The following is a 15,832-nucleotide window of genomic DNA, read 5'->3' as shown; positions in this document are numbered from 1 at the left end:
CCGCACTTTGGAAAAAGAATATGTTCTCCAAATTTGGTACCCCAAAGGCGATTATCAGTGATGGAGGTTTCCACTTTTGTGATAAGTTGTTCAAGGCGGTACTTGAGAAGTATGGTGTCCGCCACAATGCAGCCATTACTTACCATCCACAGACTAGCGGGCAAGTTGAAGTGTCCAACAGAGAGATCAAACAGATTTTGGCGAAGACTGTGAATGCTAATAGAATTGATTGGTCAAGGAAGCTTGATGATGGTCTATGGGCCTATCGCACTGCATACAAGACCCCTATAGGTATGTCTCCTTACCAACTTGTATATGAGAAGTCTTGCCATTTACCGGTAGAGCTAGAGCATAAGGCTTTGTGGGCGATGAAGAAGCTATATTTGGATTGGGGCGCCACATCTAATCAAAGAATGAATGACTTGAATATGCTTGATGAGTTTCGCTTAAAATCTTATGAAAGTTCAGCCTTGTACAAGGAGAAGATGAAGAGGTATCATGATCAAATAATTGAAAAGTGAGAATTTATTGTGGGTGATCTTGTGCTTCTATTCAACTCTAGGTTGTGCTTGTTTCCGGGCAAACTCAAATCCAAATGGACCGGGCCATTTTTGCTCACAAAAGTGCTCCCCCATAGAGCGGTTGAGCTTGAGAATAGTGAAGGAACAAGGTTCATGGGTAGCGGGCAAAGGATCAAGAACTATCTGGGAAATGCAGAAAGTGTGCAAGAAGTTGTTGAGGCCTATCATCTTGATAAAGTCTGAGTAATCAAAAGGCCTGCGTCATGCTGCGACGTTAAATTAAGCGCTGCTTGGGAGGCAACCTAAGATATAAAATCTTGCCAACAATAGTTCGTTTAGTAGTTGCTCCTCGGTACTTATTTAGACAGTTGTTTTAGTTTTGTTTTAGTGTTGGCTAGACATAGCATGGGGTCCGTGTCTAAAAAGTGTCTAGAAAATATAAAAAGAAAGGGCTAATGGTTGCTACATGTGCAGGGGTGAGAAGTAGAATCTGCAGAAAAATGTCTGGTGCAGCGGTCTACGGATCCCATCGACGGTCCGTCGTTCACTCCACAGACCGTGAATAGTGTCCGTAGACCCCTGGTAAGTCCTTAAATTTTTCCAAGTGTTGAGGTGATCTACGGTCTCGACCTACAGACCGTAGATCGACCTACGGACCGTAAGCGGGGTCTCGTAGGTTGAAACCCTAGTTTGCCCGACGCATCCCGACCCAACCCGAACTTTCTCTATTTAAAAACCCCAAAGTTTAAAATATTTCCCACTCTTTCCAAAACCCTCATTCAAACCCCTACACCCCAAAGTCCAAAAATTCACTCCCTCACACCACCCTTCATCAGATCTCCCAAAGGAATTCACTCCCAAAATCCACATACTCACACCCTTCCCATCTTTCCTGAAAATTCCCATCATCAAGAGAGTCCGGTGTCCGGGTACGGTACAACGTTGGGTCAAATTCAGTTGGAGTCTAAGTCTTGGCACACAATCACACCACTCCTCATTTCTTGTAAGGTAATTGACTGTGCCCTTACTTTGAATTACGATTCATAGCTTGAATAGGGTAAGTCGGGAGTGGGTCTTGACCTTGGGTAGCTAATCATTCCTAAATGCAAGTTAAATATGAAATTTAGACGCCTCTTGGGACAATGGTCAGTGATTGTAGGTAATTCTAACTTAAAACCAGTAGAACTACGAGTATAAATGTAAGTTCCGACTTAGGATTCCATAACTTGTATGAATGGCATGCTTAACTGAATTATTGGACCCCCGGGAATGACGAACTAGCATGTGGAGTGTTGAAATGTATGATTAGACTTGCTTAGTGTTGTTGTTGATCCTCTTGTATGTCTAAATGATAAGCACTGATGCATAAAATTGGCCCAGACCTACCCACGAGACCCCATCCACGGACCGTCATTCAGTTGATGGACCGTTGATCAGGTCCGTGGTAGGGGCACTTGGGAAATTTCCGAAGTGTGACACGACAGAGGTGGACTACGGTCTGTGGAATGACCCACCAAACGTTTTGCATCTCCGTCGTTTCCATCTGTGACTATGCCCTGGTTACTTCTGACTTACGGAGCAGGTCCACAGACCGTAGGTTGACTTACGGACCGTCGATTCCCTCCGTCGGTTACCACTGTAGCTTACTGTAATTTTTTTTCATTATTATTATTATTATTATTTTTAATTTTTTTTTCCTTCTTGGTTTCATTTGTTTATGGTTCTTAAATTATTTCCACCATTTTTAATGCTTGTGTTGGGTACTAACATCTCCTCCGCAGGTACCATGATACCAAACAAAAAAGTCGTCATCAACAAGTGCCGATCAAAATAAGTGGCGCCGTCCTTAAGACTTATCGACGAGGATACTGATAGGCAACGAGACCCGAATTACTCACTCACACCTGCCCGGACAGCTTAGAACCAGTCCAAGAAGGTGCTCCCCGACGTATTCACTGCCTCCTAGTTTGATGAGAAGGATACACTGATCGGGTCACCAACTAGGTCTGGGGCCGGTTCTGAGTCCAATCTGCTGCTGGGTCTGGGTCTGGGTCCGGGTCCGCCATCAGTTCAAGTGCACATGAAGCGGCTTTCTCGTCTGATGAGGCATCTAGCTCTGACAGGATTCACATCCCTCAAAATGACAAACCGGATCCTGTTAACGGAGAGCCGAATAGGTGGTGCGTCGAGAGGTAGTGGAAGATTTTACTGTGAGGCCAAGATGAAAAATGGTAAGGAAAAGATGGCTCGTACAATTACGGAGGAGCGCAAAGTTCTTACCGGGAGCCTCTACACTATGCCAGATATCCACCAGCTTTTCCAAAGGCACAAGTGCGAGTGGATGGCTCGTGATCTGGGTACTTATAGCGAGGAGATTGTGTGGGAGTTTCACGCTTCCTATGCTGCCACTCTCCGAGGGCGAATTCACTAGAACGCTAAACCCGCATCACAAGATCCCCTCACATCCACCATGGTCTGAGGCGTCTCGGTGGACTTATCCCACACCACCATTAGCCGGTTCCTTTATGGACCTAACCCTCACCACATATGGGCAGACTTCACCATTGAGTTTGACTTTCGGTGGGAAATTGTGCGGACAGGAGCCTTTGGCCGAAATGCGGATCAAAGGGAGGCGGTTATATCATGCCTAGATCGATATCTGGCTTTGGATGGAGAGAGAGCGGAATGGGTTGCTGTGACCTGGTTGGGTATACGGAAGGCCACCCGCACCTTGGCAGCCAAGTTCTTTTGGCTATTGGTCTGAAATAGATTGTCACCAACAATGGCCGATAATATAGTCACATGGGATAGAACGGTCATGGTGGCTTCACTGGTTGCCAGATTAGATATAAATTTCCCCCGCCTGCTACTGGGAGAATTGCATAAGAGGGCTTTCAAGACTACCACCACCTACCCTTTCCCCTGTATGATCTTTCAGCTTTGCAGGGATGCAGGAGTGCCTATTTGGCACTGTGATAAATTGGTGCATGCGACTGGGACCCTTGACATTCGATTGATTTAGGATGACGCGAATGTGGCAGCACCATGCAGAGGGCCTCGAGTTAATGTACCTATGGGCGAGGATCTGATACACACTGTGGGGTAGATGCAGGGAGATGGGTCCCCCACTACAGCTCCACCTGATGAGCACCCAACTTCCTTTTCTCAGACGGCCAACTAGGCCCCGAGCTAATCTCGAGCCACCCCACTCTCCGGAGCGACTATGATACCATTGGCTCGAGTCCAGAAGTTGGAGGGTCAGATGGCCACCTTACTGCACCATATTAAGCCCTGAATGCGGAAGTTGATTGCTGAGTCCAAAGTAAGAGTAGAAAAGAGGATGGAGGCGAAAATGGACCAAAAGGTCCAAGCTGTTCATAAGCAGCTCGATGCCTTCGAGTTGAGAGATCTAGAGAGGCCAACTCCTACTACTGATATGTCCTCTTTCCGGACTGAGCTAGCTAGTCTCCGGGCCGATGTTGACGTCATCCTAGTCACACTAAATGTTGAGCCACAGGCTGCACCTTCTGCATTAGGCGATGATACAATCTTGGGTGCACTATTCAGTGGAGATAATGCGGAGGAGCAGCCCAAGCCTGCACATGCCCGCGGTAAGAGGCATCGATCTAGTCACAAAACTGAGCTCACGGAGGAGGAAAAGGCTAGAAAAAGGCAGCGCAGGCAACAGAAGAAGGCATGTAAAGGTTCTATAATAGATGAGCAGCTGAGGCAACGAAGGACCCGTGAGATGATTGCTGGGGCGTCGAGTTCTAGGCCCGTGAGGATTTATGTGAGCACCACCGAGAGTGCAGTTAGAGTGACATATAGCACTATTGATGGTGTTTTCCTTGTTGATGTGGGCACTACTGAGGGTGACCCGAGTGTTGATTTAGCGGGCTCCGGGAAACCGGACCCACCCGTTTGTTGATGGTTCGTCGGCGCTATGCGCCACAGGTTTGCTTCACCCATATCCATTATTTTTTACTATTTTTTGTGTGCATTGGGGACAAGTGCACCTATTTTTGGTTGGGGGTGGGGTAAATAGATTGTGAGTGATAGGGTGAAGTCTAAGTAACCCCACTCATAATCCTCTCTTGGGGTTTTCTTGCCTATGTTCTTTTCCCCCAAGAGACTTTTTAATTTCTGTTGAACCGACATGTGTTAGGATCGTATGTGTAGAAACATGAAAAAAAATGAAGCATGATGGCTTATGAAAAATGATACTTGTCCAAATTTTGTGATGTGTGCTAGAATTTTTAGGCTAAGATAAGTTGAATGTATCGGCTCTGAGTATGACATGATAATGAACCAACTTAATGGCTTGACTTAAACTAAAACTTGAACTGTGTAATCTGATAATCTGATAATGAAATTATGTGCCAAGAGTGTTTGAGAACAGTTGATTGTTCAAATAGTTTTGTGCCAATCTGGAACTTGCTCGGTTAGTCCTGCTAAGACAATTTACTCTAGAGGCTAGGAAGTGATCATATGCCTTTGTTGTGATAAGTCCACAAATTGCCTAAAAGAAGAATCCAACCAAATGAAATAAATGCTCCCTTTGATCCAAATGCTTTGAGCCTAAATTAGACCATTTCTTTCTAAACTCCTAACTCACCTTCCCATAATCTAGTATGTTGGCCCCAGTCCCCCCTTAGACATGTGCACCTCGACTTAGGCCAAAAGCCTAAGTTGAGGGTGCCTAATGTAAAAAGTAACTTCAATCTTGGCCCTGATCCGACATCGGGTATTGTGCACCTTAACCAATGGAAAATCCATAAGTTAAGGGTGGCTATGAAAGAGGAAACCAAAAGAAAAATGAGTATGAAAAGAGAAAAATTAAAGAGAAGAAAGGATGTGACTTGTTGAAAGCTAAAGAAAAGAATAAATGCAAGAAAAAGATGAAAGTGAAAAATAAAGAGCTACAAAGTCTAAAGTCACATCTATAGTTGAAGAAAATCAAGGGAAAGAAGGTAAAACGGTAGGATGTCAAAAATAGGGCAAAATGAGGTTGAAAGCCTAGTGTAATATCAAGGAGGGCAGAAAGTCACTAAGAAGTACCCAAATGTACCACACCTAACCCTGAGCCTACATTATAAGCCAATAAGGTCCTATAGTGATCTTCAAATCTAGTTTGGAGAGTCAAAGCAGTGAAAATAAGGGCAAGCTTATGGTATTGAGCACTAACTGTACTTGAAGTTACTTCTGAGCGTGAGTGTTGAATGAATCCTTGTACTCAAATTCATATTCATTGTGTGAAAAGAGGGATTTCGTTTGAAGTAAGGGCACTAGTTACATTGTCAAAAAATTGGTACCTTGGTGATATTAAAATAGTGTATGTTGTGTGTTGGTTGGTCAATCTTTGTGATGTTTTGATCCGCACAAGTTAGCTTGTTGAGTCTAAGAGAACAAAGTCGCACTCAAAATAAGAGTCGGGATGAAGATCCATGTGATTGCTTGGGCTGAAATTATTTGCTTTTGTACAAGTGTCGTTTAGATTCATAATGTGTTGCTTGGGGACAAACAACGATTTTAAGTTGAGGTTGTTCATGTACCGTGAGTTTACGGTACTATTGATACGTTCCACTTAGGATTTGTGAATGTCTAAGGCATTTTTGTGTTAGTTTTATGTGTTTTTCGTTGTAATTTCAGGAAATAAACTCAGGCGTGAAAAGATGAAGATGTAGTTGAGGAAAGTGCTGAAAAGAGTCACCTATGGAGGCACTTACGGACCGTAGGATGAGTGACGCCCTGTAGATAAGGGTCGTGGGACGACCAGGCATGGAAAGATTGAAGCTCATGGAAATCTGACCAAGTGTGGAACCACGGTGGGGACTGACGGACTGTCGAATGACTTACGGTCCGTCTTGCAGCTCCGTAGAAGTGATTAGAGGAGTGGTTCCAGTACCTGAGTTGAAATAATCTAAGTATTGAGCGATGGAGTTGACTGACGGTCCGTTGTCTCACTGACGGACCGTGCTGCTGGTTCGTGGAAGCTGACTGAGAGAGGTGGATTTGTGAAGATTTCAAATTGGCTAAGTATGGAGCCACAGAAGAGACCTACTGACTGGCATCCGACTTACGGACCGTAGGTCAGCCTTGTGGAATGGAGACACATCTTGCATTTTTATTTCCTTATTTTGTTTCCCTTTTGTTTTAGGATTTGTTTTCTATAAATAGGGTAGGTAAATCTCATTTTTAGAGGTTAGATTTTATTACTTTTATTCTAGTTCTTGACTTGGGATATGAACTTGCAACTTTAGCAATTCTTCATTTCCTAAGTTCGTTTTGAAGATTTTGGCGTTACAATTCAAGTTGAATTTCTGGGTTTATTATTCTTATTACGTAAGTTCATAATTCTTTAATCTAAAACAATGAATTGTGTTCATATGATCATGGGTAACTAAACTCCACAACTAGGGTTATGGGAACCATGAGCGATTAACAAAGTTTGAATAGTAAATAAGCAATTCTTGAATAGTGTTTTGTATGCATTGATAATTCTTTCGTTTAAAAGTCATTTTAACGGTGCGCGACGTTAGAGCTTGCCTTGTTGCTACTTGCCGGACCAAGGAGGTAATCAACAAGAAAAGAATTATCAACATAGATTTAGTGTGATACTATCTAATAGTCTAGTGTCGATTCGTGCGAAGTAATAACTAAGCCAAACATCGATGTGATGTTTAATATGAGGTAAAGGTAAGGGTTAGTAAATTATACACACGTAGCCGAACCAAGGTACGGGGTGAAATTCTCTAGATGGCAGACCAAAGATTTAGAGATACCTGGCTTATCAGTTTGCATGTAGTACACTATGAAGGGATTGCTATTACTAAGATTACTGTGTTATGAGCTTGTGGGGAACACATATACCCTAGTTAATTCTCTCATCTTGATAACAACCAAAATTGACTTTTGTTTACTGATTACTTACTCAATTCTTACAATTTGTTTCACAAATTCCCCCCCTTTAATTACTTGTTTCTGGAAGTAATTTGATTAAATGAATATAATTGTTGGTTAAAGTGAAGTCTAAACCATTTTCCTCGTGGGATCGATCCCAACCTACAAGTTGGGTTCTTTACTTGATAATGATCGCTTATGCTTTTTTAGGGAGGTGTAATTTGAGCGTATCAAATTTTGGCGTCGCTGCTGGAGAATTTGGCTTTTAGATTTATTTTAACTACATTATTTAACCTTAGTCAAATATTTCCTAATTTTACTTTTTCTTTTTCTTTTTGTCTCTCTGAGGTTCTGACTCTAGTGTATGCCAAGTACACGGAGCCAGGGTGAACCATTTACTCCTTATGATCCAGAGTTGAACCGAACTTTGCGAAGAATGAACAATCAAATAGTTCAAGTTAATCCTATCGGAGGCAATCTAGGTGATGAAGTTGAGTTGCAACCTCCGAGGGTAGTTGGTGGAGACAACCAGGTTCTAGCTGAAAATCAATTGGGAGATGCAGTGAGGGTGCATGGTCCACGAGGCCCACAACTGCATGACAACTATAGGGTTAACGTCAATATTGCTGACTCTGATAGACCTCTTGTCCTACCCCCTTTGCCTCCGAGGCACACATTTGTAGTGACCAGTAGCTTGATGTTGATGCTTACATTGAGAGGCTTGTTCTTGGGTCGCCATCGGAGGACCCATATGCTGACATAGCCAAGCTAAGGGTGGTTTGGAAAAGCTGTGTAGGTCGACCAGACTTGGATATAGATGTTATCGGATTGTGAGTGTTCCCTCTATCACTGACAGGCGATGCTGCTATATGGTTCATTGAGCTCCCTTATAACTCAATCTATACATGGGACCAACTGAAGGATGTGTTCTTAGCAAGATATTATTCAGTGTCCAAGAAGCTCAATCAGAAAGATAAGGTCAACAATTTTGTGGCATTACCTGGAGAGTCTGTGAGTAGCTCTTGGGACAAATTCACTGCGTTTGTAAGAGATGTTCCGAATCACCGTATTAATGATGAGTCGCTGAAGGAATATTTCTATCAAGGTCAGGATGACAACAATAAAGCAGTGCTTGATACTATTGATGGAGGATCATATGGTGAGTGCACATACGCGCAGATTGTAGAAAAATTGGAGAAGATCTCTCGTAACAATAAAGCATGGAGCACTAGGAGGTTGGATACTGGGAGAAACACATTTGCCGTTCATATTACAAACAACCAATCTGTGGATGAGATTCGTGAGAAGATGGCTTAGATGAGGACCGACTTGGGGTTGGTATTGAAGCATGTGAGCGGAAGTGCGGAAAAGGTAAATGCTGTGAACTACTTGACTAGAACTCCACCACCAGTTGAAGAGTGTTACTATTAAGAGGATGCTTATGCGGTGAATGATCAGACGGGGGGTTTCCGACCAAACGCCCAAGGATCCAACACGGAAAATTGGCGCCAAGGTCAAAGAAACCAAGGTCGAAACTATGGAAGTTACAACCGAGAGGGTCAATATGTTCGGGATGGGAACTTCAATCGCGACAACAGCTACAACCGAAACAACTATGGCAACAGAAATAATCGGGTTGGACCTTATGTTCCCCCTCAAAATCGGGAATCTGGTACTAGGGAGGCTGGAGGCAATATGGCGCGTATTAAAGATATGATGCAGAAGATGATGAGAAGGTTTGATGCAACTGATGAGAATGTGAAGGAGATGAGAAACGACTTGTCTGGTATTGGTGAAAATGTTGATGCCCATGCAGTCTCAATAAAGCATCTAGAGCAACAGATGACTCAGTTGTCTACTAAAGTGAACCCAAGTCAACCTGACACTCTTCTTAGCAACACCATTCATAATCCAAAGAATGATGGTCATTTTATAGCAGTTACTACTAGAGGGGGTAAGCAAACAATTGATCCACCTATGCTGTCTGTGGTGGATGTTGAGATTGGAAAAGAAGATGATGTGATAGAGGTTAGAGAAGAGTCTGAGAATACGATAGAGAAATAAGCGGAGATATCTCAGAAAGTGGTCCCCATTCCTAGAACTCCATCACCTTTTCCACAGAGGTTAGTGAAGAAGACTGAAGATGGTAAATATCGCAGGTTTATTAATATGTTGAAGCAACATTCCATTAACGTTCCGTTGATAGAAGCCTTGGAGCAAATGCCTGGGTATGCGAAGTTTATGAAAGATATGGTGACAAAGAAAAGGTCTGTGAGTTTTGAAGATGATGATAGATTGCAGCATTGTAGCGCTATTGCTACAAGGTCTCTTGTGCAGAAGAAGGAAGATCCTGGTGCTTCCACGATTCCATGTACTATAGGGTTGTTATACTTTGCTAAGGCATTGTGTGATCTTGGTGCTAGCATCAACCTCATGCTATTGTATATTTATAAGAAGTTGGGTCTAGGGGATCCAAAGCCTACTACGATGCAGTTACTTATGGCTGATCGAATCGTAAAAAGGCCCATTGGTGTACTCCATGATGTGCTAGTGAAAGTAGAGTCGTTCATCTTTTCGGTGGATTTTGTTATTCTTGACTGTGAGGTTGATTTTGAGGTTCCAATCATCCTTGGGAGACCATTCCTTGCCACAGGTCGTGCGTTGGTTGATATGGAGAAGGGGCATATGAAGTTCAAACTGAATAATGAAAAAACAACTTTCAATAATTGTAGGTCCATGAGGCAGAGTGGTGATCTCCAAACGGTATCTGCTATAACTTACAGAGTTGAGAGTGGAACATAAGTGAAAATTGAAGAGCGATTCAGTGTTGAGGTAGTAGTAGCATTTATGATGAATTTCGATAGTGATAGTATTGAAGAGTACGATGAGTTGGTAGCTGCACTCGATAGGTGAAAATATCGATCAAAACCAAAGAAGTATGAGTTAGACATGAAGAATCGTGAGTCTCTACCCGCGAGACCATCTATTGTGGAGGCACCAAAATTGAAGCTTAAGGCTCTTCCACCACATTTGAGGTTTGTATTCTTGGGTAGAGATAATACTTTGCCGGTCATCATTGTGACAGATTTAAATGTGAGACAAGTAGAGTGCTTGGTGACTGTGTGAAAGAGGTTCAAGCAAGCTATTGGGTGGACTATTGCGGATAGTATTGGGATTCCTCCTGGTATTTGTTCCCACAAAATCCAACTCATGCCAGATCACAAACCTAGTATTAAGCACCAAAGAAGATTAAATCCTCCTATGCAAGAGGTAGTTAAAAAGGAAATCATCAAGTGGTTAGATGCTGGGATTATTTATCCTATTGCAGATAGTAGTTGGGTATGTCTTGTTCAATGTGTACCCAAGAAATGTGGGATTACTGTGGTCCTAATGAGAGAAACGAGCTTGTTCCGATGCGGCCTGTGACTGGATGGAGAGTCTGCATGGACTACCGAAAGCTAAATGCTTGGACAAAAAAGAACCATTTTCCTATGCCATTCATGGATCAGATGTTGGATAGACTTGCTTAAAAAGGTTGGTGTTGTTTTCTTGATGGTTATTTGGGATGCAATCAGATTTCTATAGCTCCGAAGGACCAAGAGAAGACCACCTTCACTTGCCCTTATAGGACTTTCACCTTCAAAGGAATGCCTTTTGGGTTGTGCAATGCTCCAGCGACCTTCCAACGTTGTATGATGTCGATATTCTCTGATATGGTGGAGGACACTATTGAGGTATTTATGAATGATTTCTCTATAGTAGGTGACTCTTTTGATCGATGTCGGAATCATTTAGTTGAGGTGCTTAAAAGATGTGAATATTGCAATCTGGTGCTGAATTGGGAGAAGTGCCACTTTATGGTGAAAGAAGGGATAGTTCTAGGTCATCGAATTTCTGAGAAGGGCATTGAGGTAGATAAAGCAAAAGTTGAGGTAATAGAAAAACTTCCTCCACCTATTCTGTAAAAGGTGTTAGGAGTTTTCTTGGGTATGCATGTTTTTATAGGAGGTTCATAAAAGATTTCTCAAAATTTGCACATCCTTTGTGCAAACTGCTCGAGAAGGAGTGTAAGTTCCATTTTGATGATGCTTGTCTAAGAGTATTTGGAGAGTTGAAGGAGAATTTAGTCACTGCACCTATCATTATTTCACCGAATTGGGGACAACCGTTAGAATTAATGTGTGATGCGAGTGGAGTAGCGCTTGGTGTGGTATTGGGACAGAGGCGAAAGAAAATTCTCAATCATATTTACTATGCTAGCAAAGCTCTAAATGTGGCCTAGAAGAATTATACTGTGACTGAACAAGAGCTTCTTGCGGTGGTTTTCGCATTCAAAAAATTTTGATCCTACCTGCTTGGTACTAAGGTCATAGTGCATACTGACCATTCTGCATTGAAGTATTTGATGGTGAAGAAGGATGCAAAACTGAAGTTGATTAGATGGGTATTGTTGCTGCAAGAGTTTGATTTTGTGGTAAAATATAGAAAGGGGACCGAAAATCAAGTTGCCGATCACTTTCCCAGATTAGAGGAAGAGGCTATGCTAAAGCTTGGTGATAGGGCTGAAATTAATGATACTTTTCTAGCTGAATAGGTATTGGCTGCTTCTCATGATTTGATTCCTTGGTTCGCAGACTTTGCTAATTATTTGGCAAGCTATTTGGTTCCCCCAGACTTGTCTTTTCACCAAAGGAAAAAGTTTTTGCGTGATGTGAAGAAATTCTTTTGGGATGAGCCTTACTTGTATCGTAGTTGTGCTGATGGGATTATTCGTCGCTGTGTACTCGAGGTTGAGATGTTGAGTGTACTTGAAGCATGCCATTCATCGCCTGTTGGTGGGTATCATAGTGGTATTCGGACTGCGCATAAGATTTTGTAGTGTGGGTACTACTGGCCTACCATCCACCAAGATGCTCATGATTTCGCCAAGTCTTGTGATTGTTGCCAAAGAGAAGGAGGGATTTCAAAGAGGCAAGAGCTTATTATGAATCCTATATTGGTGATGGAGTTGTTTGATGTATGGGGAATTGATTTTATGAGTCCATTTGTGAGTTCACATGGGATGAAGTATATTCTTGTTGCGGTTGATTATGTATCGAAGTGGGTGGAAGTTGTTGCGCTCCCCAACAATGAAGGTAAAAGTGTCACCGCACTTTGGAAAAAGAATATCTTCTCCAAATTTGGTACCCCGAAGGCGATTATCAGTGATGGAGGTTTCCAATTTTGTGATAAGTTGTTCAAGGCGGTACTTGAGAAGTATGGTGTCCGCCACAATGTAGCCATTACTTACTATCCACAGACTAGCGGGCAAGTTGAGGTGTCCAACAAAGAGATCAAACAGATTTTGGCGAAGACTGTGAATGCTAATAGAATTGATTGGTCAAGGAAGCTTGATGATGGTCTATGGGCCTATTGCACTGCATACAAGACCCCTATAGGTATGTCTCCTTACCAACTTGTATATGGGAAGTCTTGCCATTTACCGGTAGAGCTAGAGCATAAGGCTTTGTGGGCGATGAAGAAGCTATTTTTGGATTGGGGCGCCGCATCTAATCAAAGAATGAATGACTTGAATATGCTTGATGAGTTTCGCTNCATGCATTGATAATTCTTTTGTTTAAAAGTCTTTTTAACGGTGCGCAACGTTAGAGCTCTCCTTGTTGCCACTTGCCGAACGAAGGAGGTAATCAACAAGAAAAGAATTATCAACATAGATTTAGTGTGATACTATCTAATAGTCTAGTGTCGATTGGTGCGAAGTAATAACTAAGCCAAACATCAATGTGATGTCTAATATGAGGTAAATGTAAGGATTAGTAAATTACACACGTAGCCGGACCAAGGTGCGGGGTGAAATTCTCTAGATTCCGGACCAAGGATTTAGAGATACCTAACTTATCACTTTGCATATAGTACACTAGGAAGGGATTGCTATTACTAGGATTACTGCGTTATGAGGTTGTGGGGAACACGTAGACCCTAGTTAATTGTCTCATCTTAATAACAACCAAAATTGACTTATGTTTACTAATTACTTACTGAATTCTTACAATTTGTTTCACAAATTCCCCCCCTTTAATTACTTGTTTCTGGAAGTAATTTGATTAAACGAATATAATTGTTGGTTAAAGTGAAGTCTAAACCAGTTTTCTCGTAGGATCGACCCCAACCTACAAGTTGGGTTCTTTACTTGATAACGATCGTTTATGCTTCTTTAGGGAGGTGTAACTTGAGCGTATCATCAACCCACGACACAAACGACAATCGACTGTACTGTATGATAGTGATTGTGGAGAATACTTTGCCTTCTTCCGCAGATAATACATAATGATATTAACATTCTGTTACAAAAAAACAAACCACAAAAAAGGTTTCAAATATATACAGAATGGATATCAATTTCATTCCAGCTACATGTTTAATATACAGTTCATGTAATTCAACATTTTATACCAAATTCATTCAGTAATCATACCAATTGCATACATGAATACTGTTGGATATCAAATATATACAGAATGGATATCAAATTAATTCCAGCTAAATGTTTGCTATATTGTTCATGATTCATACAAGATTCACTCAGTAATCATACCAATTGCATATATGAATACTGTTGGACATCAAATGCATGCCAGTTTAATATATAAGGTACTATTCATATTAGTGGACATTTTATACAAAAATTATTCAGAAATCATTCAAAATGCATACATGATGCTATTGTATAATAAAGTTATATGAAATGGATATCAATTTCATGCCAACTAAATATGTGAAATCTTATTCAAAACAAGATACATTTCATAACATACATAAAAACAAAAACTCCAACAGTAATTAGAAAAAATTTGGAATATGAGTTACAAATTAACTTATAAAAAAGTTAATAGATATGACTTACCCCGTCTTCTCATGGCCTGCCAGATTTAACCATTATGTTGCAAAAATCCATTTCTGAAACTTTCACAACACCAAAATCCTTTTGAGGTTCAAATTTATCTTTGGCCTTGGAATAAGTAGATTTCTTGTGTACATTACAAATATAAAATAAAAAACATTGTATACAAATTGTTTGGATAGTATTTCAAAAAAATTGGCTTTGTTTACATATATACCTGCCATGCCTAGATGAAACATCTTTGAAAACTCATTTGCTAAACTCATCCATCAAATCATCTGCATCCTCAAACCCATTGTGATTTTCAAATGGATGTTTGATACGAGAGAAAATAGAACCTCTTCTTATACTTCTTTCGCCTTTCGATAACCAAATGTATAGAGATGTGTCGTACTTGCCGGGGTTCCTATTTCTTGGTTGCATATCTGGAGTAGTTGTCATATTGTGTATTGGATCAATTTGAACACTTCGTGTCATGGTCAAATCAGGATAATCATCTAGGCTTGGTGGTTTTGAAGTTGATGATCCAGGTAGGTCAGCAATAGAAACACCACCGACTGTTTGTTCAATTGGATTCTGTGCTTCAGGTACATTTTCAAAAAAGAAAAACTAATGTTAAAAAAACTTTGTAAGTTAATATACACATTATATTAGGATTGTTTCTCATACCATCGGTGTTTGAAATATCTACATATTCCCTCATTGAAACTGATGGCTGATCCATTCCAACTTTTTCAGTTTCTTCAACATGTTGATGGGCATCATCCTAATGTATACATTTAAATAAAATTTATTCATACATCATTTAATAATTTATACTAAAAATCATGCATAAAAACTGTCTCTTACAAATTTAATACAAGATTAATATCAAATTTAAACCAACAACAATAACCTGTCATGAATAGTGCCTCTATCAAATTTAATACCCTATTAATACCAAATTTAAACCAACAGAAAATTATGTATAATAACCACTTCATACAATATTCATACCAACCTAATACAAATTTTATGATAGCACTTTCGAAACATCAATAAAAGCATGCATAAGACCTACTTCATTCAATATTCATACCAACATAATACAAATATGAAACAAACATAATACTGAAAAATAATGCATAAGAATTGACTCATACAATATTCATACCAATACAATACCAATTTCAATCCAAAATCATACATTAAAAAATGCATAATTACTAGCTCATACAAAATTCATACCCTGATAATATCAATTTCAAACCAAAAATAGGTACACAACAATTGATCAGTTCTAAACTTTCTCAAACCCTTTAATACCAATTATATCAAGTTCCTACGAAATTATATAGCTATTATAAATACTTAAAAATTTATGAATATTGTGTATGTTTAGTTTACCTTGGTGTGATGTTTGTGTTGGTTGATTCACTAGAACGAGATAAGCCACTAGGTTCCTTGACGACCTAATCTCATCGATTCAACTTTGTCGAAGTATTGACATATGCTTTCAATTCGATCATGG

This window comes from Solanum stenotomum, chromosome 1 (assembly GCF_019186545.1).
Source record: "Solanum stenotomum isolate F172 chromosome 1, ASM1918654v1, whole genome shotgun sequence".
In the NCBI taxonomy this organism is placed as follows: domain Eukaryota; kingdom Viridiplantae; phylum Streptophyta; class Magnoliopsida; order Solanales; family Solanaceae; genus Solanum; species Solanum stenotomum.
Note: the sequence above shows the minus strand (reverse complement) of the source record.